Source organism: Eulemur rufifrons, chromosome 24 (genome assembly GCF_041146395.1).
Source record: "Eulemur rufifrons isolate Redbay chromosome 24, OSU_ERuf_1, whole genome shotgun sequence".
NCBI lineage: Eukaryota > Metazoa > Chordata > Mammalia > Primates > Lemuridae > Eulemur > Eulemur rufifrons.
In genome coordinates this window covers 5,185,125-5,210,335 of record NC_091006.1, presented here as the reverse complement: position 1 = coordinate 5,210,335, position 25,211 = coordinate 5,185,125, and the positions used below count along the sequence as shown (strand labels likewise).

The window sequence follows — 25,211 nt, the reverse complement described above, 5'->3', positions numbered from 1 at the left end:
TAGCATTTTTGAAGGTTGGTCTTGAGATAAGATTGAAAATGGTAGGGGTTGATTTTTCTGAGGTAATATGCTCAAATAATATACATGTATATCCACATGAATCTAAACTATCCTATTTTCTTCCATTCCTCATGTTGCACTACTTAAACATTCTTTAATATTTCTTAAGTGGTGTGCCCATGTACTCATGCAGATTTGAAGTCACCAGAGCAACTAGGCCTCTAATTTAGAACAAACTAGGAGGACTACATTTTGGTGCCTTGAGTTGCCTGGAGTCCTGGACCCAGCAACAAGAATGATTATGAGGGCCAGATAGAGTAAAAATGAGCAATTGCTACATAGTATTCTCTGATATTGTGTACCGTAAATTTATTCAGCCCCCCCACCATTGATTAACTTATTGCTCATTTGCCACCATAAACAGTATTACAATAAACATTAATATAATCAGCCCTTAAATTTCAGGTGTCTTTATTTCTGTGGGGTAGATTATAGGGAAGAGAGTGCTGTATCAAAGGAAATATGCTATTTTAAATTTTCAAATAGATGTTAGTTAGAGTCATTTCCAAAAAGATAACATATCCTCTTGCTCTACAATAGATAGCATGATACTACTTAAATTTATGTTTCTTTGATGAGTATAAGCCCAACTTGCTCCTAGATTTGCTTGTTTGTGAATTTTCATATTCTTGGCCCATTTTCCTGTAGGAGTATATCTTTTTGCCATTTTAAAGGCCTTAGAAATTCTTCTAATTTTGTCATAAGAATGATTTTTCCCTAAAATGTTTTTTACTTTCTGTGTAACCAAATAGATCTTAATTTTTTCTAAACTTCTGGATTGGTTAAGAAGATCTATTCAATCTAGATTGTGCATGTAATTTCTTAAATTTTCTTGCAAATTGTTTATTGTTTCCTTTTTCATTGTGTAAATATTAATCTAGAATTTCAATTTTTAATGTCATATAAAATAAAGGTTCACTTATTTTCTTCCAAATGGGTTTCCAATCATACAAGCACAATTTGTTAAATAATTCTTCTGTTCAGCAGCCAGTCACACAGCTCTGACACAAATCTGCCATGTCCACCAATATCAAGCACGGTTTTTGATGGGCAATTGAACAAGCAACAGAGTAGGCTTTAACCTAGCACTAGGTTTATTAGCTTTGCCAGGGCAAGAAAACACTTTCACAGCATTTTCATCAGTCCTGCAACTGCCCAAGCAAGCACAGCTTACAGGGGCCCAGCACTGCGCAGGGGAGAAGAGCTCAAAATGAGTGTGGTTTACCTCAGCACTGGGAAACATTAACATTCTTAATCCAGAACATCTTTCAATAGTCCAGCTGCATCTTCTAGTGTCAACGTCATATAGAGCACAGTTAGTTGTAAGAGATGCAGCTGATATTTAAGCACAGGGAAACCACAGTCCTTGGTCTCCCAAGACTTAAAATACCTTAGTTACATGGGCTATCAATGTCTATGTGCAAATTCACACAGCACTCTCCATTCAGGTGCAGGCTACAAAATGAGGAGTTTACAATGGTATACTTCAAGGAAATGGTGTGGTAGCAAAGCAAATCCAAGGTCACCTTTCCTGACATGGGTCAATGGGAAAGGACTGCTCTTAATCCTTTACTGATACCATCCTTTTCCTATTCCACTGAAACTTTGCCATGTAATCCTTTACCCATATGATCCTTTCTTCATTCACCTGAAACTGCCATGCATTAAATTTTCATTTGTACTAAGATCTTTTCCAGTATTCTGTTTCACTAATCTGTTTTTCTATTCCTGTGCTAATTTTAATTAATAACATTAATTTAACATGACCCTTATTGTATTCATATTTTGATGTTTCATAATAAAATCTCCCTTGGTGTTTTTTCAGTTTTACTGGCTAATCTAAGTTAATTTTCTTTCTATATAAATGAGTATAGTTTTCTGAAATTACAAAACCTTTTAGTATTCTAATTACATTTAATTATTTACATTTACTTTGAGAGAATTGACATTTATATTGTCTTTTTGTTCCAAAACATAGTATGCTGTTGCATTTGTTCAAATTATGCTTCATGTCCTTCAGCATTAAGATTCTGAACAAAATAATTTGAAATGTATTCCTGCTTGATACCATTATATACAAGAAAGTTTTGTTCAGTGAATAAGAAATATGCCCCTCCTGCTTCACTCCACCACAGTCAGTTACATATGGGATACTTACCGGATACTTATGTGCTCCTAATGGGAGCCAATCATAATTCTGAAAGACACAGTCCCAAGCACCATAATCCCAAATGTTAAAATCTCAAAAGATCAAAATCCCTAAAGTCTAATATTCCCAAAATCACACTCCCAAAAGATCAAAATCTCAAAAATATAATTCTGGAAAAAGTAATTTTAGAAATTCTTTAAAAGTTATTTACATTTTTAAAGGGAGATTTATTTGAGAAGCAAAACCAGGACAGAACACTTCCTCAGCCACTTAATAAAATAGGTAGTAATAACTATACATATTTTTATAAGCATAAACACTCAGGTATACTTGTGACAGTCACATGGCCATAACAGTATGAGCAGATGAACTTTATTTTTAAATAGCTAAAAAAGGGAAATGTATAAACTCGTATCACTATGCTTGATAATTGTGTGCACCCAGCTTTATGACTATGGTAATCTGAAATACCATGCTGAAAGATCAATCAAAAACTGCAGTGGGTCACCAGTGCACATGCAATTGCCCAAAGAGCTGAGATCTTAAGAATTTTTCACAAGTGCAGACGTAAAAATGAAAAAAACTCTTCATTTTTTGAGGAAGTTTCAACATTTTTACTTAAACACACAATACTTATACACAAAGCCAAAGTTGCAATAATGAACTTTCATGGAGTCAAATTTGCAAAAATTGCATAAAATGAATTAGAACAATCTAAAAGTCTCTACACAATTTATACGTCCAATATTGGAAATGATTTGAACATGAAATGCATAGTGAATTGTAAAAAATAGTGCTGACAGTTTAAATAGTGAAAAAAATCCTTTAAAAACCCCAAACCAATGATAGGCACTCTTGTAGCCCTGACTAAAGCATTATAAAAGCTATCCATGTAACAAAAGCATCTGTACCCCCTTAATATTTTGAAATTTAAAAAAAAAATTAAAAGCTAAAAAGAAAATTTGACATATGAAAAAATGTATTACAGGAATATATTATGGACAATTGCACAAAGATAATCCATTAGAGCTGTCTGGCATTCAAAATTATTCACTATATTTTGAAGTCTAGTATCACAATGAATAGCCTCTTTCTTGTTCAGGACATGGCTCTCAATAGAGAACACATTCATTTTCTATGTGGCACTACTCTTGAAATTCTATGAATTCTTATACAACAACATGAATAGTCCCTATTAAATTTTCCCATCTTCTGTGTTGTTTTGCATACTCAGAAATCCACTCCCCGTGCACTTATATACAGACCACAAACTTGGTGGAAACAATACTGGTGATTGAACAGCAACACTGTTGCATACGTGTATTCTTATCCTACCACGCACATAATTATTTTCAAACCAGTCAGTAGCTTGGCTGGCTTTCTTCAGGCAAATGCAGCTTTAATTCATTAAAATTAAAAATCCTTCATTTGAACAAAAGACAGGTTGGCAAACTAGATTTTTTAAATGATACAAATAAACACAGTGTACCAGAGAATCACTTTAGCTCTAAAGACACAAATAGGTTGAAAGTGAAAGAACAGAAAAAAGATATCCCTGTGCAACATTATGGACAATTGCATAATCAGTAGGGCCTGTCTCCTATAACCATTCTGCCTTCTAGGCCTCTCTCTGGGCCTATGATAGGAGAGAGCAGCCTCAAAGATTTCTGAAATGCCTTCAGGGACTTTTTCCCATTGTTCTATCAGACTGGACTCCCTTTGTGCTAGTATCTCTAACAAGTAATAGCTCAGCGGCACCTGTGGATTCCTTGCCTGAAAATGGTCTTTCCTTCTCTATCATATGGCTAGGCTGCGAATTTTCCAAAATTTTATACTCTGCTTTTCTTCTAATTATAAATTCCACCTTTAGGTCACTCTTTTGCTGCTGCATTTGATTCTGCAACTGATGACATTCTGATCGCTCTGATGCATGGAGCCAGGTCCACTCAGGACCCAGCCATCCAGCAGGAACCTTAGCATCACCCCTGCCAGGCCACTGAGGGAAGAGATGCTCCCCTGTGTCAAGCCCTGTGACTGGGGGCTGAGCATGCCTCCTCCCCCATGAGGAAGCCAAACAGAGGGGGAGCCTCAGATACCACAGGCCCCACTTGGGAGGCCTCAGGCAACTGCCTCAGTGGGTCCTAGGTGTTGGGGGAGAACCTTGGCCTTTCCCAAACTTCTTAAACCACCACTGCAGCAGTACCTGGGCCAAATGTTGTTGTTACTGTTGCAAGCTGTCTCCGCTGCTTTACGACCCATTTTGAACTCGAGTAAGAAAATCACTCGAATCTGCTTTCTGTCTAACATCATTTCCATAGTCTAAAATAAATATAAAATAAATAGCAAGTAATAAGATTACCAAAAAAACATGAAGCAAGAAATGTACATTAAAATTATAACATAACCACATTTATTTAAGAATGTATTCCAATATTAAAGGGCAAATTTCAACAATGCTAAAACCATAATTACTTTTGCACCAGCCTAATAGTTAAAATGTAAATTTCCCTCACATTTATATATAGATTTAACATAATTCAATCATTCAACAGTATTTTTTGCAGATTGAACAAGCTGATTCAAAAACATACATGGAAAGACAAGGGAACCAGAATAGTCACACAAATGTGAAAAAATAAAGCTGTATAACACAAACTACTGATTTTAAGACTTGTTGTAGATCTACAGTAATCAAGACTGTTGTATTAATGCAGGAATTCACAGACAGATACAGGAATACACAGATAGATAAAAAGAACAAATTAGAATCCAGAAGTGGACCCACATAAATATGATCAACTGATTTCGACAAAGGTGCAAAAGCAATTCAATATAGAAAGGATAGTCTTTTCAATAAAATGACAGTGGAATAATTAGACAACCTATGCAAAAAAGAATCTTATGTCTAATACAAAAATAAGCCTTATATTTTATACAAAATTTAACTAAACATGGATCACTAAATGTGAAATGTAAACCTATAAAACTTTTAGAAGAAAACATAGGAGAGAGCTTCCTTATCTGAGGTTAGGCAAATTAGATAATCATACTGAAAACTCTTAAATGACTAAAATGGGTAAGTTTTATTATATGTAAACTATACCTTAATAATGTTGATATTTTAAAAGTACACAAAGAAGGTGGCTAAAAAAATCCGTAAAAAAGGGGCTGGTCTCTCAACCTTCTCACCAAGGTGATTATCACAATATTACTCTGGGAGGATATAGCATATTATTATCTAGAGAAATTTAATCAGAAAAGCAAATGACTTGGGGATAATAATTCAAGCAGATGGCATATGAAAATAGGATAAAGTTACTTTCCTAGCCCCTTTCAGCTAATTAACAACTTTTTAGTTCATATTAAATTTGAATGAACATCTAGGTATCACCAAATAATTGAGGAACACTTTGAACATAAAAACTAAATCTATAAAGCAAGGACCAGAACTTGTCCAAACAAACTACTGCAGAGAGCCAACAGCAAATACTATAGAAATGTAGCAATGAAACTATTAATAATAAGGTCTTATAAAGAAGTGTGTTTTTGAAAGTCATCAGTATAGGCCGGGCGCGGTGGCTCACGCCTGTAATCCTAGCACTCTGGGAGGCCGAGGCAGGTGGATCGCTCGAGGTCAGGAGTTCGAGACCAGCCTGAGCAAGAGCGAGACCCCGTCTCTACTAAAAATAGAAAGAAACTATATGGACAACTAAAATATATATATACAAAAAATTAGCCGGGCATGGTGGCACATGTCTGTAGTCCCAGCCACTCGGGAGGCTGAGGCAGGAGGATCGCTTAAGCCCAGGAGTTTGAGGTTGCTGTGAGCTAGGCTGACGCCACGGCACTCACTCTAGCCCGGGCAACAGAGTGAGACTCTGTCTCAAAAAAAAAAAAAAAAAAAGAAAGTCATCAGTATAAAAGAAGGCTTAGAAGAAAAAGTTGAATAAATTTTCCAGAATGTAGAAAAATAAAACATTAGGAAAAAAGAAGAGAAAAAATAGAAAATTAGAGAATAAATCCAAAGTGCTTCAACAATTGACCACCTCACTGCCCCTCATCCTCCACCATGCATAAAGAAGTCAGTAGCTCAGAACAATACCAGCTTTTGCAATTTCGGAAACTCCTCTCAGCCACTCCAAACTCGTCACAGGTATTGTGATTCTCCCCTTCAGCCTCCCCAATCACATCGCAGGCTCCTGGTCTCCACCCTTCCTACCTCCCAGACCAGCTTCGGTCTCACAACCTCAGGTTCTACAACCCCTCTGCACTGAGGAACATCAAGATAAACGCACCCCTGAACAAAGTCCAAAACTGCAACCCAGGAAATCTGCGCCTGCGCACTGTTTGGGTGCACTAACTCCTAAAATCTTTGGAATTTGGCCAAGCGCAGGTTTATCTGTGAGAGGAATTAAGATGACTTTTGAGCGGTCCACCAACCGTTTTCCCTTCTCCGAACTACATTCCCCAGAAGGCTCCGGTGCAAATTGTCTTCGCAGGCAAACTTCCTCTCCTCCTCCCGAAGCTGTGCAGCCCCCGGGGATAGTAGGGCAGGTCCGGGAAGCAAGCCCATCTGAAACGCATCGTCTGAGTGGCCTTCCTTCGGAGCCATGGCCTAAGCCTGAGCTGGGGCTCCGTGAGGCAACCGGGACGCGGTTGGATAAGGGACGCAAGCCTTTCGGCAGGGCCGCAGTTAAGCACTGAGAAGAACACTGACAATCGGCAGCCATCTTGCCCGCTCCTCTGTTTCCCAGAGGACGCTTCGGCATGACCGTGCTTCTCGCGGGAATTCAGCCTCAAAGTCACGCGCTGGCGGGACCCTCAGGACTTAACCAGCAACTACTCCTGCGCTGTGAAGGACTCTTCTGCTTTGGAAGCTTGGAAGGCCTGAGGTGAGGAGGCCAAGGAAAGGGCGGGGCCAGAGGCTGAGCCTCGGCTTTGTGCGGTGGAGGGGGTGAGATTGAAATTGTGTGGTTATGTTTGTGTGGTGGTATGTGGTGAATGATCGTGCGTTTCTGACAGGCTGTTCTTGTGATGAGTGTGTGATTCTAATAACACTGTGTGCAGCACAGTCGGGAAGTCTGTGACTGCCGGTGTGACAGGGTGAGAGCCTGTGGGGTGTGTGTGTGAGATTCAGACCATGTGCAGTATTGTGTGCGGATGTGGGGAGCCTGTGACTGGTTAGGGTTTTATCGAGTTTGTCCCCATAGTGGTGTGTGATTGTGTGATAGCATGACCGCATGCAGCAGAGGACAGGTGGGGATACCTGTCTGTACTGTGTGTTTGCATCTCTGTGTGTCTGTGGTTAGTGTGTGATCGTGATTGTGACCAGGTGCGGGTGTGCGGTGCATGTGCCAGTGTGGTTGTGACTTGAGTGTCCCCTTGGTGAATGTGCTATTGTGCTTATGTGACCTTTTGAGGCCCTGGATGTGTGGCCCTGTTGGTGTGGGTCGCCTGTAGCTGAATGTCCCCATGGTGGGTGTGTAATTAGGATTCTGCAATTTGATAAGTGTGTGAAGTTTTATACTTATGTATACCTCTATGTATACCTCTAGTTTTATACTTATGTATTCTCTAGTTTTTCCCTGTTTTGAAACTTTATATGAATACTATCATACAGTCTTTTGTCTTTTATTTGTACAACTATGTTTGTGAGAATCATCCATATTAGGTATAATTTCAGTTCATTGTTTCTTTGCTATATTGTATTCTAGCCTTTCAAGTATGCCACAAATATTCATCACTTCTGGTAATGATAGACATGTGAGCTATTTCTAGTTCTTGATTTTATAAACAATGCTACCACAAACATTCTTTTACATAGGGTATTTATTTACCAATGGAATTGCTGAGTCATATATCTTTCACTTTACTAAATACTGTTAAAATACATATTAAAGTGGGTATACAAATTTGTACTTGCACAGCAATGTTTGAAACATCTTATTGTTCCATATCCCTATCAAAACATAGTTCCAATAGTTTTTTTAATTTTTAATGAGTTATATATATAAAGTACACAAATCTTAATTATACAGTTGTGTGTAACACTGTCTTAGGTCAATATAAAGAACTTTGCCACGACTCCAGATTGTTGCTTCATGACCCTTTCACTCATTTCTCCCCCACAATCTATTCAGAATTCTGTCACCATTATTACCCATTCTTGAACTTCAGGTACATATGGAATTATGTAGATTTTACTCTTTTATGCCTGGTTTCTTTTGCTTCATATTATGTTCACGAAATTCACCCATGTTGTTCAATGTAATTAGTTCTCATTACATTTGGGGATACATTGTAATAAATTAATTGATTGTACTGTTAATGGATATTTGCATAGTTTCCAAGTTGAGGCTATTACAAATTATGCTGCTGTTATGAACATTCTACTATGCTTTTGGTGATCACGTGAATGTTTTTCTCATGGGTAAATAGTTATGAGTGGAAATAATCGCTAGACCATAGGGTAGGCATATGTTTCATACCATCAATTTTTCAAGTGGTTGTTCCAGTTCACATCCAACAATACATGAGAGTTCCAGTTGCTCCTCATCCTCTCCCTTATTTGGTACTGTTAGTCTTTTAATTGTTCTGTTTATTGTGTAGTAGAATTTCATCTTAGTTTTGATTTGCATTTCCTTGATGTGAAATGATTTTCAGCATCATTTCACATGTTTATTGCCATGTGGATATCCTCTTGTTTGAAGTGCCTGTTCTGGTCTTTTTGCCTGCTTTCCCCATTTTAATTTTTTTTTATTTTTAAAAATTTTGGAATTCCCATATACTCCTTTTTTTTTTTTTTTTTTTTTTTGAGACAGAGTCTCACTCTGTTGCCCAGGCTAGAGTGAGTGCCGTGGCGTCAGCCTAGCTCACAGCAACCTCAAACTCCTGAGCTCAAGCGATCCTCCTGTCTCAGCCTCCCGAGTAGCTGGGACTACAGGCATGCACCACCATGCCCGGCTAATTTTTTCTATATATATTTTTAGCTGTCCATATAATTTCTTTCTATTTTTAGTAGAGGTGGGGTCTCGCTCATTGCTCAGGCTGGTCCCATATACTCTTCATTCAGTTGCACAGAGTACAATTATGAAAACCAGGAAATTTACACTGATACAAGACTTTTAACTAATTTACAGACCTTATTCAAATTTTGCTAATTGTCTTTTTCTGTTCCAGGATTTAATCCAAGGTCCCACAGTGATTTATTTGTCTTGTCTCATTAATCTCCTCCCATCTGAGATAGTTCTTAGTCTTTTTTATCTTTTTTGACCTTGATACTTTTGAAGAGTATTGGCCAATTATTTGGTAGAATATCTTTCAATTGGGGTTTGTCCGATGTTTTCTCATGGTTAAATTTACACTATGCATTTTTGACAAGAAGATCATGAAATGATAATTGAGCTCTTCTTAATCTATCATGTCAGGAGTTATATGATATTAGTATATCTCATTACTGGTGTTAATTTTGATGACTTGGTTAAGATATTTTTTGCCAGGTGTCTCCTCTGTAAAATTACTGTTTTTCCCTTTTTACTTAATAAGTATCTTGTGAGGAGATGCTTTGAGGCTATGCAAAAATCCTGTTTCTCATGCTTTTGCTCATTAATTTTAACATCTTTTGAATCTTTTGATTTTTTTTTTTCTGTAACAGTTGTTATTGTGATGTTTGCCTAATGGTGATTTTCTCTTTCCATCATTCCTTCTGCATTTATTGACTTAAATTCTACTATTAGGAAGAGCTGTCACTTTTTCCCCATGTGTTTATTCAATTATTTATTTATGCACTCATGGGTATTTATTTTATTCTATGGATTTTAGTCCATTATTATTGTTACTTATTTTGCTGCTCAAATTGTTCTAGAGTTGGCCATTAAGAGCTTAAGTTGGCTCCTGTGTTCTTTCAACATGCCATCACTTTTTTTAGCCTTTTTTTTTTTTTTTTTTTTAACTTTCTGGCACTATAAGGTGTTCCAGGCTCATCTTGTATTGTCTCTCCCCAGCCCTGGAATCAGCAATTTCTCCAAGGAGCCCTAGTTTCTTTCATTAGAGAATTGATTTATAAACTAAGATCTGGGCATTTGATGTGCTCATTGCTGACAGAAAACATTAGATTTCTGGGCCAGAGATGAAGGATGGTTTGTTGCTAATAGCAGTTGTCTGAATATCAACATTCTCTTGCACTGGTTCACTTATACCCACAAGGTAATGAAAAATACACAGGTATTTGTGTGCTCCCATGAGCTTAGGGAACCTAAATCTTTTATTAATGGGTATTAAGCATGCCTGCCATTTGCTAGAGAGGGAGACTGTCTCTGTCTTCCAAGGCTGTTCACTATGTAAATATCTTGGAAAAATAATCCAGAACAAAAGCACTTAGTATCTCCGGTTACAAGATGTGCAGAAACATGCAAGACCCACGGAGAATTGTCTCCCATCAAGTTTGGCCATTTCCTTGTTACTCCAGTCTCCAACAGTGAGAAACCTGCCTCTCAGTATCAGTAATTTGCTCTATCCTAGAATACATATAAAGTAGTTTCAGAATTGCTAACCCACACCTTGTAAAAAACAAACTTAATAACTACAGTAGAGTATTTATCTTCAACTCTTTTCTTTAACCTTGCAGTCTATAGTCAAAACATTTTCCAATACTTTAGTTGTTTTCTGCACCACTCCTTTCAGTGTAGTTTTGTTACTACTAAACTATATTTACAAGATATTTTATACATTTAGGTTCATTTGTTACATTTTGGGTTCCCTCACATCCTGATTGATTGTAGCATGCCTCCATATTTTGAGTGTGAAAACATTATCATGGTTTCTGTCCACTCCCTGTACATACTCAACTTCACTGGTTTCCACTTTATCCTTCCTGTATTTCTTTCACACAAATGAGCAGTTACATGTATTCTTTTTGCATTAAAGGTGCTCTTCTGTTAATGATATATCCTGGACATCACTCCACAGCAGTCTGAAGAGATACTCATAATTCTTATTTAGCAGCTACCTAATACTGCCGTCTATGGACTTACCATAGTTTATTTAGCCACTCTCTTATGTGTGGGCATTTAAGTCATTTACAATTTTTTGCTATTAGAAACAGTGGAGTAGGCCGGGCGCGGTGGCTCATGCCTGTAATCCTAGCACTCTGGGAGGCCAAGGCGGGCGGATCGTTTGAGCTCAGGAGTTCGAGACCAGCCTGAGCAAGAGCAAGACCCTGTCTCTACTAAAAAAAAAAATAGAAAGAAATTAGCTGGACAACTAAAAATATATAGAAAAAATTAGCCAGGTATGGTGGCGCATGCCTGTAGTCCCAGCTACTTCGGAGGCTGAGGCAGGAGGATCGTTTGAGCCCAGGAGTTTAAGGTTGCTGTGAGCTAAGCTGATGCCACGGCACTCTAGCCCAGGCAACAGAGTGAGACTCTGTCTCAAAAAAAAAAGAAAAAGAAACAGTACTGTAATAAATAACTTTCTGTATATGTATTTTTGTATTGCTAAGGGTTATACTTAGGGTAGATTCCTAGAGGGGAGATTGCTGGGTCAAAAGGTAAGTGCTATATAGTTTTGTTGAGTGTTGCCAAATTCCCCTCTAGAACTTTTGTACTAGTTTTCATTCCCACTTGCAATGTATGAGCATGCCTGTTTTCTCCCACAGCCCATCAACTGACTATGTCATCATGCTTTTTAGTTTTCACCACACTAATACATGAGAAATAGTACCTTAGTGTTGTTTTCTTATTTCTTGAATTACCATTAGGCTTGAACATTTTTATGTCTTTTTAAAGATTGCCTGCTTATATCTTTCCCCATTTTTTCCAGCAGGTATTTATTTAATCCTTTGTCTTTTATGATTAGTGCTTTTGTTGTATCCCTCAAAGTCTTGAAGATATTTTCCTATCTTTTCTTCTAGAGGTTTTATTACTTTACCATTTACATCTAAGTCTGTAAATTTTGAATTAATTTTTATGTATGGCAAGAAGTAGGGGTAAAGGTTAACTTTTTTCCCCATTCGGATACCCAGCTGTTCCAGCACTATTTATTGAAAAGACCATCCTTGCCCATCTAAATTGCAGGGAAGTTTTGTCATAAGTCAGGTGATGTGGTTCTCTTTCTGGACTCTGTATTTTGTTTAGTTTTATTTATTTCTGTATTCATCAGTATTACTGTCTTGAAATCTGCAGTATTTAGTCCTCTAACTTTTTTTCTTCTTCTTCAAGACTATCTTGGCTTCTGTAAGGCCTTTCAATTTCTCTATAAATGTTAGAATCAACCTGTTAATTTCTACCCCCTCCCCCCAAAAATCATTGCTGAGATTTTGTTTATAAATCTATGTGTTAATTTTGGGAGAGTTGACACCAATATTGAATCTTCCAAGTAGTACATGTGGTATATCTCTACGTTTGTTAAGATCTTTAAATTCTCTCACCAATTTGTTATAGCTTACAGTGCATATCTTTTGTTAAATTTATACCTGGGCATTTGATGTTTATTGTTGAACTTTTAAATAGTATTTGAAGTTTTTTATTTTCCAGTGTTTTGTTGCTAGAAGTACAATGATTTTGTATATTGTTCCTCTATCAGACCATCTTGTTTACTTCACTTGCTAATTATAAGAATTTATAGATTATTTAGTATTTTCTGTCTGTATATCTTATCATTTTATAGATTGTTTAGTATTTTCTGTCTGTATAACTTATCATCTGTGAATAACCACAGTTTTATTTCTTCCTTTCCAATCTTGTGCATTTTATAAGAAATAATACACATTATTCTTTTTTTCCTGAATTCAGAAAGAAAGTTTTCAGTATTTCAACATTAAGTATAGGCCGGGCGCGGTGGCTCACGCCTGTAATCCTAGCACCTGGGAGGCCGAGGCGGGTGGATCGCTCAAGGTCAGGAGTTCGAGACCAGCCTGAGCGAGACCCCGTCTCTACTAAAAATAGAAAGACATTATATGGACAACTAAAAATCTATATAGAAAAAATTAGCCGGGCATGGTGGCGCATGCCTGTAGTCCCAGCTACTCGGGAGGCTGAGGCAGTAGGATTGCTTAAGCCCAGGAGTCTGAGGTTGCTGTGAGCTAAGCTGACGCCACGGCACTCACTCTAGCCTGGGCAACAAAGTGAGACTCTGTCTCAACAAAAAAAAAAAAAAAAAAAAAAACATTAAGTATAATATTAGCTGTAGTATTGGATTTTTTTCCTACTTATAAGCTAATAAATTAGGCTATTTCACAAATGCTGGCAGGAAACATGAGACTCTTGGATCAGAGACAAAGTCTTTATTACTCATAGCACAGCAAGCAGCATGGGCATTAGTTTTTATCAATTCCTCTTTCCCTCACCTCCCATGGGGACAGCATGACGGCCCACATGGATGCTATTCATGCAGTGGATTTCATAGCCACTGGGAACACTGAGCCTAGAGAATCCATTGCTTTTATAGAAAGCAGTAAGCAAGCCTGCTGTTTGTGCAGAAGAGATGTTATCTTATCTCTCAAGGTTATCAGCTGCATAAATAATTCGGAGAAATGACCCAGGTAAAAGAGTAGTTAGAGCCTTACTTTCTTGGCTCACCCAGCAAGATGTGTAAGAGTGTGAGAGACGTATGGTGCACTGTCTCCCAACAATAGGTATTTCATAGATACTATTTATCAAGTTGAGGAAGTTCTATTTCTCATTTGCTAAAATATTTTTACATTAATGAGGGCTGTAAAGAAAGGAGCAGATCTCCTAGATGCAAGAATTCAGTCTGGGAGGTTGCCCTCCAGGGGAAAAGATGAGGAGTGTTGGGAGTGCAGCAGGCCTAATATGAAGCTATTGAAGTGGCAATGTTTCATGCCATTCTGTTTGGAAGGTACAGCACTTGAGGACATCCCTTTAACCAGGGGAAGGCCAGGAGGAGACACCAGAAGGGGGAGCTTAAGGTGAGGAGTGTAGAAGGAACTGTTTCCAAGTCTTTCTGGATTATTTTTGATTCTTTAGTATCTAGCACAATGCCTAGCTATTATGTGTAATAAGCTGTTTGGTTGATAAAAGAATACTAAGAGCTTAATATGTAGTAGTAATAATAACATTAATGAGTACACTTAGATTTTATTTTTTTTTTTTATTTTTTTATTTTTTTTTGTTGAGACAGAGTCTCACTTTGTTGCCCAGGCTAGAGTGAATGCCGTGGCGTCAGCTTAGCTCACAGCAACCTCAGACTCCTGGGCTTAAGCGATCCTACTGCCTCAGCCTCCCAAGTAGCTGGGACTACAGGCATGCGCCACTATGCCCGGCTAATTTTTTCTATATAGATTTTTAGTTGTCCATATAATGTCTTTCTATTTTTAGTAGAGACGGGGTCTCGCTCAGGCTGGTCTCGAACTCCTGACCTTGAGCAATCCACCCGCCTCGGCCTCCCAGAGTGCTAGGATTACAGGCGTGAGCCACCGCGCCCGGCCTACACTTAGATTTTAAAGAAGAGACCTTTGTTTATTACTTTGGTTTTCATTTCCTGGAATATGTGTACTCCTGGGGAAATGTAATGAATGTCTAGGAGTAGAGGAAGTCATTAGAGAATTGGTAACATGGTCCTACTGTGTAGTCAATTTTATGTGAAATAATTGATAAGTTGTTTAATGATCAAGGAGTTTTGTGCATAAAGAAAAATGTTGACTGCTCTTTATAGTTTGCATAATGTACAGTTTATAAGTTCTTGTATCTAATAAACAAAAAACCAAAATTTTCTTAAACATTTAAACATTGATCACTAATTCAGTTACTCTCCTTAAACAATTTAGATTTCTATTAGTTTTTTAGTATAGCTTATTCTTTTGGACACTTTAAACATCTTAAAGTGAAGATGTTTATAAAGAATACATATAATTGTTATAAGTTTTATTACTATCCTTATGGTCAAAAGCTACTCTAAAGCATTAGTAATGTGAGTTTAGTCCATTTCTACATTATTTCTATACTTCTTTATTCTTTCTTATTGTTACTGTTATGCTAAGTTTAGCATCTTCCTAAGGTTTCAATATTATTATTTTGTTTGATTTTCTGAGTTTCAGTTATCTTAAGCGAAAACCTACTAAACCCAAAATTCTTCTCAAACTAGGCAGGATAGTTGTTTCTTGGTCAGCACTTGGGACCTGATTGTACAGTCCAAGCACACTGAAAACTGATTTTACCAAGGTATATCCAAACTTAAAATGCATATAATCTTTGAGCAATTATACTTTTAGGAATTAATCATTCAGAATTTATAAATAGATAAAATAATGTATGCACAAGGATATTTATTACAGCATTGTTTGTTATAGTGAAAGATTGGAAACAACTCAAATGATCATTGGCCTCTGATTAGCTGAATAAATTAAGGTATATCCATTTAATGGAATACAGTGCAGCTATTAAGAAAATCCTGGAGCACAATATGTATTAGTTGGGATTCACTCCAAGATATATTATTAATAGGTAAAAATAGCAATGTTTACAACAGTGTGTATAATATGCTATAATTTGAGTAAAAAATTTTATATCTTTTTGTGTGTATACAAATTTATGTTCTCTAAGCCATATTGGGTTAACCAAATCCATCCTGCTACAGTCAAAACCTGGCATCTTTGGAGCTTGGGATTATGAGATATTTGCCCATTCTTCTCACTGATACCCCTCAAGTGTTTGTGTGGCATGAACAGAGGGGAAATGATCATTCTGGGAGCTGTGAGGCATGTGGGGTCTCATGCATCTTCTTTTGCCTCTCCCAGCTCTACCCTTTTCCAAAAGAAGAGTCCAGAGAAGGTCCTTTTCTACAAATATCAAAGCTATGGCTCAGGTGAGATACTGTTTCCTTTTGCTGAAATAGAGTCATTTTTACCCCTAGTGCATGTTAACATTTGCCTTCCTCATCATGATGCTTTTTGGTGTTAAAAAGCAAATGAAAAAACAAACCTTTCGGACAGTTTAGTTATTATAAGCAATGCTAAGTTCTCTTACCCTTGCTATAAAGGAAAAGTTCTCTAACAGGCCAATCAATAGAAAGAAGAAGTAGTTAAATGATCATTGTTAGAAATTTTACACTTTTAACTTACAGTTAACTGTTAGTCAGCCAAGTGGTTAGATAACAAGTTTCTCTGAAGAAGTTTTAATCAGATTAAAATCCTTCAGAAAATTGCTTATCTTCTTCCCATAAAGAGACTGTGCATTACATAAAAATGATCTGACCTAGACAAGGTTTGGAATAATTTCTTTGACAGGGTCCTCCTTCAGGAACTTGACCCCCATTTCCTCCTAAACAACCCAGTGCCCTCTCCAGTTTTCCCTTTTTTAAAACAATATTTACATACTCATTTACTAAGTCCTTCAGCATCTCCTATCTCAGACTTCTGCCAGAAATCATGATAGGACAGAAATGTGCTCCTCACATTGAATTAATGAATCTAATTTTCTTGGACAGTGATTTAATGGAATAGAAATGAGTAATTAGGGAAACCTCATATGGAAAAGCCCTGATTAGCTCCGCAGACGTGGGTTTTCCAATAAGAATTTATGTGTGATGGTTTTGTTCAATTCCAGTCTTAGTACATGCCAAGATCTCCCAATTTATGAGCCTTTTAGGTTTAAGAGTATGACTAGTGGTTGGTACAAAGCTCTGGTACCCCCCCAAGCATCCATGAAAAAGTGACATCAGTGATGCCATTGTGTGAATCTTGATCATCCTCCATCAATTTTCTGTAGCTCAATTACAAGAGGAATTTACAGCTGGGCAATGGGTAGTCATAAGTGAGAGTGAGCCAACGGTCAGGTCTTTAAAGATCACCTCCAGCCTAAATGTCTAAACGCAAAAGAAAAGTTGTGGAACCAGGTACAGTGGTTCACGCCTGTAATCCCACTGACTCCAGAGGCAGAGGCAAGGGGATCGGTTGAGGCCAGGAATTTGAGACCACCCTAGGCAACATAGTGAGACCTTATCTCTAAAAAATTTTTTAAAAAATTAGCCAGGCATGGCGTTGCAGGCCTGTGGTCCCAGCTACTTGGGAGGCTGAAGCAGGAGGATCACTTGAGCCCAGGAATTCAAGGCTGCAGTGAGCTATGATTATGCCACTACACTCTAGCCTGGGTGACAGAGCAAGACTTTGTCTCTAAAAAAGAAAAGAAAAGTTGCCATATATATGCTCACAATAGAATATTATTCAGTGAGAAACAAAAATGTGCTTATGAAAAGCATTTGTTGTAACAAGGAATAATTCTTATTATATTAGTAGTGGGGCATGAAAATGATCAAAGTCTTATATGCAAATTTAATTTTCTAAAATACAATATTTTTTAAAGTCATTTTACACATATCTGCAAGGAAAGTAATATGATTCCAGTCTTGCCCCATCACCAGTCCTACTACCAAAAGGCCAGTGCCCTCAACTCTTGGATGTGGTTTTTTAATTGCTGTTTTTTGATGAATCCATTTTACTCATCTCTTGATTTACTGCAAAGCAAAAAGGAACGTTGTATTCCCATGTTACATTTTCCATTTTTCCTGAGTTTGCTGTTAATTATATCACCATTTTTGGTTAAATCAATAGTGTACACATTATTATGGCTGCAAATATCATTCTCTGCCAAGCCAACTCATGGCTTTATTCTATATAACCTTTCATTTTCCTAGAGTTAATTGCTTTTTCCCCCCATTTGCTTAGTTGTTCATGTATTTAAATTCAAAATCTCCAGTATCACTGCCACATGCCAATCAGTAAGTTTTTTGTGTGGTCAGACACATCAGTTCCTTTTAAACACAGAGACTTTCCTCCCTATTCTCTTTGTCTCCTTGCTCCCATCTGGTCTGGTTACTCTCTGGGCCTGCTGCACAGTTTTCCAAAGATTTCTCTTTTGCTGTTTTTCCTGGATTTTCTTTCACAACTCTCCTGTGTACATTACCTGTTTCCTTAATCCCATGTCACTGTCTTTTCTGGTTTACTCCCTCATTTTTGTGGAGCACATCCTCCAGTAGTTTCCTAAGAAATTGACTTGAGTCCTTGGATGTCTATTTTCTACATTCACAACAGAATGATAGTTTAGTTATGCAATTCTAGGTCAGAATTTATTTTCTCCATGAGAATATTTTAGAGTTGTTCTTATTGATTCTTGCTTTTGGAGATGTTCTTGAGAATTCCATTGCCTCTCTGATTCTTGATGCCTTTTAAATGACCTTCTCTCCTCTCTGGATGCTTTTAATATCTTATCTTTATCCCTTATTCTGAAATTTTACTCTTAGCTATTTGAGAGAAGGGGAGGGAGAAAGAAGATCATATGTATTGTTGATTTATTATATGACAAGTATTATGCTAGGCATTGTATATATAATTTCATGTAATTATGAAACTCCTCTTAGCTGAATTTTATACCTTCCCAGTATTGTTTGAATAATGGAAGTATCCCACTATACTCAGGTAGTTTCATCTGGAAGAAACAGAATGACATGGAAGCACAGTGATTCAGTTGTGCTTAATTGTTTACAGTCTTCCACTTGTGTCCCAGACATTCATGTGCTTATTATATTTCACTTCCTCTACCTTAATTTTTTTCTTCTCTCTTTCCTTCATAAAAACATTTCTTTTCATTAATCAAGTCATGTACACGGTTGTTGTTCCAGGAGTCAGTGATGTTCAGTGATGTGTCCATAGACTTCTCTCAGGAGGAGTGGGAATGCCTGAATGATGATCAGAGAGATTTATACAGAGATGTGATGTTGGAGAATTACAGCAACCTGGTTTCAATGGGTAAGGACATCTGTCCGTAATAATTCAGATTCTGCTCTTGGAAGGCCTACTTCCCCAATGTGAAATGCTCACCTACCTTTCAGAAACCAGTTGGATTTCTACATCCTGTTCTCACATGAATGTTCTGAATATTGTAGAGTTAGAAAAAGGAAGCTGTATGGAATTATGGAGCATGTTTCAAGTCTTCTCTTATGTTTTATAAGTCTGTCGTCCCTTTCTTTGACTCTTTCTGTAATGTCATGTCTTTCTTTGCAATGAAGGAACTGGATTTAAATTCTGGAACATCTTCATTATAAATTTGTCTCATTATTTCTTTTGTAAGCAGGATATTCTATTTCTAAACCAAATGTGATTTCCTACTTGGAGCAAGGGAAGCAGCCCTGGTTGGTTCACAGAGAGCTGACAAGAGGCCAGTGGCCAGGTAAGTGAGGCACAGCAGATACCTACCCGATTGGTCAGTGTAGAAACTGCATCTTTGAGATGCTATTCGGGAAGCTCCCCTAAAAAGCTTTAGGCCTATTGTGCAAACATAAGATTTTTTTCAGCAGGGGCTTTCAAAGGATCCTACCTTTTTCCCTTTACCTAACATACTACTTTGCCTGCTTTTTTTCCTCTTGTACTTCTCTCAATTCTAACTAGCTGGTGCCCTCCTCCATCCTCTCTAATAATATTTAGTATTACTTTCTTTCCATATTTTGGGTTCATTTCCTTCCCAGCTTCTCATCCTCTTTTGTATTTAGTCTTGTAAAAGCATCGCTGTCTCCTGAGATATATTTTTTTCTACATTGCCAAAGACTTATTTTTTTTAACTAGGTATTTTTAGATGTAGGAGTTTATACCCGCATTGATTCATTGATACTTTTTACCAGTATTTACTGTGTTTCTAACACATGAGATACATCCATGTCTTTTAGAATTATATACTGAGGTTATGCAAGGGTGAAATGACATGAGGCCTTGAATTCACATGAAAATAGCTCAGCAACAATATGGATAGATGAAGCAATGTATTTCTGAAAATTTTCATAATAAAAAAACAATATTATATTACTTGTCAAAGAGATGAGCAAAAACATTTTTAAAAAATTAATCATTCCTAAAGAGTATAACAACAAATGAATACTACCAAACATTGTATGTGAAAGCTTAAAAAATATCTTGCTGCTGAGAATCTACCCTAAACAAATATGGAAATATCTTTATGTATAAAGTTGCATACCAGAAGGGTGCTTTTACAAATAAGTACTGGAAAGCAACCTAAAGATATAAGTATAAATACTTGAACTGCATTAAAAGAATAAAAAAGAATTATATGAGAAAATGCATGTGGAAACTATTACATACTCTATCTAATCTTCACAGTCAGATCTTCATGGTACTTTGCCTCCTATGAGTTCACCTTCTATCCCACTGTCTGCTCAACCTACATTTCTTTGCCATCCCTTCCTCGTTCTGTAGACCTCTGGACACTGGGGTGCTTCAGGGTCCTTCCTTGCCTTTATGTATATTCATGCCCTTGGTTATCTCATGCAATCACAAGGCTCTGTATTAAAGGCTCTCCCAATTATTTTCCAGCCCTGATCTAACCTCCCAGTTCCAGACTTATATAACTGCCTACGTGACATCTATTCTGTGTCCAATTTAGCACCTCAAACTTAACACAAGCAAACCTGCCCTTGATTTTGCAAACTCTAAATCCACTCTTTTCCCTCTAAGTAATCACAAAGCCTATTCTTCCATGGGCTTTCTCTAAAAAGCAAGATTCTTTTTCTCTTACACTCCAAAACTAAATCCTGCCAACTCCTCCTTGAAAAAGTGATTCCAAATCCCACCACTTCCTTCCACTGTCACTGATAACATTTAAATGGTCCTTAAACCACCACTGTTATCTCAACCAGACTACTACAAAATGCTGCTAAAGGGATTCTGTGCTTCCAACCTCACCTCCTACAAGGCAGCTAGGGTGATCCTTTTAAAACATAAGTTAGATCCTGGTACCTCTATGTTCACAGCCTTCTCATGATTTATCATGGCCTGTGTGGCAGTATATAAACTGATCCATTCTTCCCCACTCTTGTCTCTTTGATCTCATCGCCTACCCACATACCCCTCTGCTCTCACTTTGCTCCAGTCACTGGCCTCCTGGGCTGCTCCTCAAACAAAGCCAATGTACACTTGCCCCAGGGCCCTTGAATGTTGGCTTCGCCTATCTGGAGCTGTCTTCCTCCCATAACCACATACAATGACTTACTGCTATACTTCTTCAGGTCTCTGCCCAAATGTTGCCTCATCAGAAAAAATTTTTCCTACCACTTCACATAAAATAGCACCCTCTATTACCTTTCTCCACTTTTGCTTTTTAGCACTTACTATTAGTATTATCTGATATATTATTTATTCATTTTTTTCAATCTTTCCTTGCACTGGGGCAGGGGTGGGGTGTTAAGCTCTGGGAAGAGAGATTTCACATGTTCTATTCATTACTATAACCTCAATGTTGAGAGTAGTGCTAGCATACAATAGGGGCTCTTCCTTATGCCAAATCTTTGCCAAATCTCTATCTTTGCCAGCTCTTAACTTCTCCATAGAGATACAGGCCCTGTATTTCTAACTCTATCTAAAGTAAATGACATGCATGCCCAAATATCCCCCTTTAACTTTTATGTGGATCAACTCTTCTTCTGTATCTTTAGCTCTCACTTTCTGCTAAGCTTCCTATTTAAACTTCTCTTACGGTGGAACTACTTTGTAGAAGTTATTTGTAGACATATTTTAGTACTCCTACTAGGTGATAAATTCTGAAATTGCTTATTCCTTTTTTTTTTTTTTTTTTTTTTGAGACAAGGTCTTACTCTATAGCCCAGGCTGAAGTGAAGTGGTGTGGTCACAGCTCAATGCAACCTCCAACTCCTGGGCTCAAGTGGTCCTCCTGGCTCAGCCTCCTGAATAGCTAGGATGACAGGCACATGCCACCATGCCCGACTAACTTTTTAAAATGTTAATTGTAGAGAGGGGGTCTCACTATGTTGACCAGGCTGATCTTGAATTCCTGGCCTCAAGCGATCCTCCCACCTCAGCCTCCCAAAGTGCTAAAGTACTAGGATTACAGGTGTGAGCCACTGCACCCAGCCTACTTATTCCCTTTTAATCTGTGTGGCTTTAAACACAGGCAGGTTTGGAACATGAGTCCAGTAAACTGTGGCTGTACTGCCTGGGAGAAATAGAAGGAGAAAAAGGCTGTAAAGCAGCCCTCGGAGTATCTGACTGCTATTACAGGCAACAATAGCCACATATGCCAGAAAATTGTTCCCCGGGGTAGGAGGAGCCCCCAAGTGTGTCATCATAGCTAAGGCCTGTGTCTCTAATTGTCTCAATTGACCCCACTCGATCCTGGGCCCTGTCATGGTGTTACATGTCTGTCCCGGTGGGACCCCCAATGGCAACGGCTGGAAGGAGAGAGGTTTCATTTGTGAAATCCAGCTCATGATGTAGGCGAACTCGTCTGGAAGGGAAACACTCGGGACCTGTAGAAGTTTGAACATAAACATATCCTCTTCCCCATGTTAACACACCAAAAGGGCAGTCCTAGGTTCCTGCAGAGTCCCATCACTGCACTCACACTTTCTGTCGGGGCTCGGGTTGGAATCTGGAAAGGGAGGTGTAATGAGGAAGGACCATGGTGGAAGGTGGCTGGAGACTGGACAAAGTCAAAAAATTAAAGAGTCTATAATGTTTTTGCTACTCTTTGTTGTGGAGGGGCAGGGTACTCCCCCTTTTGTTTTTCCAAATAGTTTTTTAAGGTTTGGTTGGTCCGTTCAACAACTGCCTGTCCAGTAGAGTTATGTGGAGTGCCGGTGATGTGGTGAATGTTCCGGTCCTATAAAGTAGTCTGAAAGGCAATTGCAGTGTAACAGTTTCCATTATCAGTCTTTACAGTATGAGGAAGCCCTAGATGAGCGTTGGAGTTTAACAAATGAGTGATAGGATGGGAGACACACTCACCCAATCATGGAGTGGCATGAATCATTCCTAACTGCCAACAGTTACCTGTAGATATCGAAGGCACCCGAAGGCAGGGAAATGAGTAACGTCCATTTGCCAGAGTGAGTTAGGAGTTAGGCCAAGAGGGTTAACCCCAGGTGATAAGGGCACACCTTGTACAGCTTGACAAACTGAGCAGGCATGTATTATGTGACAAGCTTGTTTCTGGGCAATGGGAATCTGTGTAATGAGCGTTTGAGTGTTTTGGTGAAAGAACTGATGGGACGTTATGGCATTTTTAGAGGCATTAGTGTAATATAATTCCTAAAGTGGGATGTATCCAATTCACATGTCCCAAAAGTTGTTGTAATGAATGTAGCATCAGGGTAGAAGGCAAGGAGATTGCTCTTTGTTGAGGTCACAGTGAACATGAAAAAAGTAGATAACCAAGATAGCGCCAGGGTTGGGTAAGTTGTATTTTGTCTGGGGCAATTTGCAGCCCATCGATGGCAGTATATGTTTGTACTTAAGCAAACAATCATATATTTCTGCTTGAGTAGGAGCTGCTAATAATACGTCATCCATAGAGTGATAGATGATAGCGGATGGGAACTGGCGCCGAGAAGGGAGTCGGGCTTGATGAACATAATATTGACAAATAGTGGGACTAGTTAACATTCCTTGCCGAAGGACTTTCCGCGATACCTGTCGACTGGATGGGCATTATTATAAGTGGCAACAGAAAATGCAAATCGTCCCGGTCTTGTTTCACTAGAGGAATTGTGAAAAGACAATCTTTTAAATCAATTACAATCAAAGGCCAATCTCTTGGAATTAATGACAGCTGGGGAAGACCGGGTTGTAGAGGCCCCATCGGGACTATAATAGCATCAAGAGCTCTTAGGTCCTGTAGTGAATGCCACTTATTGTTCTTTTTAGTATGAGGAATATAGGAGTGTTCCATGGGCTCGGGGAAGTCTCTGTATGTCCCGCTTTAAGTCGGTCCTGGGCAAGAGATTTTAAATGTTTTAATTTATCCTGCTTAATGGGCAACTGCTCTATCCAGATGGGTGAATTACTCATCCATTGTAAAGGTGTGAGTTGTATTGGATGCACCTGAGCAGTGGCCCCTGTTGTGGCTGGGTGTTTAGAAGAAGATTCCATTGTTCTAGCAAATCTCATCCCCATAAAGATTGACCTTCTCATAGGCAATGTTGAAAAGTGGATGATTTACCAGGGGAGGAATAGAGATCCCCTTTGAGAGGGAGAGGAGGAGGAGGAGGAGGAGGTAGCTGCTCCTCCTGTTGAGCCACAGAAGGCCATGGTGGAGAGAATGGGTGAGGATTCGGGAATTTTTCAGCTGACCTTTGCACTCAGCAAACAAGCTGCTTTGGGCAGGTGTTTTTGCCTGACCCTTCACCTTGCTCACGTTCTTTCTACCCATCCATTCATCCTTCTAGGCCCAGCCTCTACATAGACGTTCTTGATGCTTGTGGACATATGTCAGTGTCTGGGCATTGGAGAGTTAGATATTTATTCCAACCATCACAGTCTGGGCTTGTTTGTACCCATCCTTGAGAAGGCTTTCTACATACTCAAAATGAATTGAGTGTTGTGATCTAAGCCTTTGGTCACTGCAGCCATTTCAGCACTAGGGGGCACTGTAAGCCCATGAATGCTGTGACTCTTGCCAACTCCTAGATATACCACCTCGGTGGGCTTTGGTAAGATAAGGGAGGATTCTCTGAGTTATCAGATAAAATCTCTAGCTATTTGTCATCTCTTTTCCCCAATCAGAAGGAGTCCCTGTCTGAGCTGGGCTGCCTGGAGTTGGGGAAGGGGTGATGTGAGTACTCGAGATTTTTTATTAAGAAGTATATATTTAGACACTTGCTGATTGAAGCAATAAATAAATATTTGTTGATCTTCCAATATGTGGCAGATAGTGTGCTCAGAGTTAAATACACATTAGGGAAGATGACAGACATTATCCTTACCCTCATTGAACTTAAGATCTACTGAGGAAAAAACATGTTACATGAACCCAAATAAATATATAATTACAAACTGTGAAAATCCTGTTAAGGAGGAGAGCAGAGTACTAAAAGGGTAATTATTAATACAAGTGAGACATAATTTAGGGATCAGGGAAGGCCTTGAAAAGTATGACCTTAAGGTAGAGATTTAAAAAATGAACAGTAGTCATCAAGGCCCAGAATGAAAGAAAACACTGCTAGACTTAAGAACAAGTACCTGGAAAGA

At 38.3% G+C, this 25,211-nt stretch overlaps 1 pseudogene; it reads right to left on the bottom strand.

Annotated features, from left to right (window-relative positions):
• Positions 1-6,256: 6,256 nt before the first annotated feature.
• LOC138374928 (uncharacterized) lies at positions 6,257-6,978 on the bottom strand (annotated as a pseudogene).
• Between the last annotated feature and the right edge of the window lie 18,233 nt (positions 6,979-25,211).